This window comes from Ornithorhynchus anatinus, chromosome 10 (assembly GCF_004115215.2).
Source record: "Ornithorhynchus anatinus isolate Pmale09 chromosome 10, mOrnAna1.pri.v4, whole genome shotgun sequence".
Classification (NCBI taxonomy): domain Eukaryota; kingdom Metazoa; phylum Chordata; class Mammalia; order Monotremata; family Ornithorhynchidae; genus Ornithorhynchus; species Ornithorhynchus anatinus.
Window position 1 is genome coordinate 29,147,095 of NC_041737.1, and position 1,327 is coordinate 29,148,421.

The window sequence follows — 1,327 nt, forward strand, 5'->3', positions numbered from 1 at the left end:
TTAATAGCAATTATGGAATTTGTTAATAACATTATTTACCAAACATTCATTGTATTAAGAGCTGGGATAGGTACAAGATAACTAGGTTGGAGACATTCCCTTGTTCCATGTGGGGGCTCATAATCTAAGGAGAAGAGAGTAGGATTTAAAAAATAATGATGATAACTGTTGAGCGCTTACTATGTGCGAGGCACTATACTAAGTACTGGGGTGGATACAAGCACATTGGATTAGACACAGTCCCAGTCCCACATGGGGCTCACAATCCCAATCCCCACATTATAGACGAGGTAACTGAGTTCCAGAGAAATGACTTGCTCAAAGTCACATGACAGACACTTCGCGGAGCCAGGATTAGATTCCATGACCTTCTGACTCGCAGGCCGGTGCTCTATCTACTGCACCTTGCTGCTTCTGTAAAAACTGTATTTTACAGATGAGGAAACCAAGGCTCAAAAGTCACTTATCCTAGCTCCCACAGTGTCTACTGTGTCTACATGTGGCAGAGCCAGGACTAGAAACCACATCCTGTCCATGTTTTTGCCACTGGGGCATGCCGCTTAAACCATTTAAGAAAATACAAAATTTGAGAGTCAATTCCATCCGAAAAGGTTTCGAGCTTCATGGAACATGAGCATCAGCCACTGCTCCAGCTCCCTGGAGCCTTCCACTACAGAATTAACTTCTTCAGTAATCTGCCACATTTTAACATCTTTCAGCAACAATCTCCAGCAACCTCAACAAGGGGGGGGACAAGTGCAATACCATAGACAAGCAAAGCATCGCAACTGAGCCCAACTTGCGTAGCAAGAGGTTTGACTTTTCCTGGCCCTTTAATGGACTTTTCACTGCCACAGTCAGTTTTGCATAGATTTGCACAACAACTGGATGCAAACCTGTAAAACTAACCACAGAACCACGCTCAATTAAAAGACAGCTTGATTGAAAGACGTACTGAAGTTGTAGTTCTACAGCTTGCAGGACTTGAAGTGCTCATAATGCAGTAGACGACTAAACATTGCCTGCACTATAAGCACTTTAGTGCTACAAGAACTGTTTGATCTGCGAGCCCATTGTTGGGCAGGGATTGTCTCTGTTGCCGAATTGTACATTCCAAGTGCTTAGTACAGTGCTCTGCACATAGTAAGTGCTCAATAAATACTATTGAATGAATCAAAAAGAAGCTGGACAACTTGCTAATGGCCACAATACTGGTATAAAAAGAACTTAAACCTCCTGATGGAGGAAAAAGCAGGCCATGGTCAATTTTTCACAACTACATGCTTCTTCTACTGCAACTGTACAAAACTAACAGAGATCTCAAACA

General features: G+C 42.6%; 1 non-coding gene across 1 annotated transcript; it reads right to left on the bottom strand.

Annotated features, from left to right (window-relative positions):
* Positions 1-935: 935 nt before the first annotated feature.
* On the bottom strand, positions 936-1,071 carry MIR20A-1 (microRNA mir-20a-1). Its single transcript, NR_034829.1, is given in 1 exon segment — positions 936-1,071. It is a non-coding gene; the product is annotated as a microRNA mir-20a-1 (primary transcript).
* Positions 1,072-1,327: the final 256 nt, after the last annotated feature.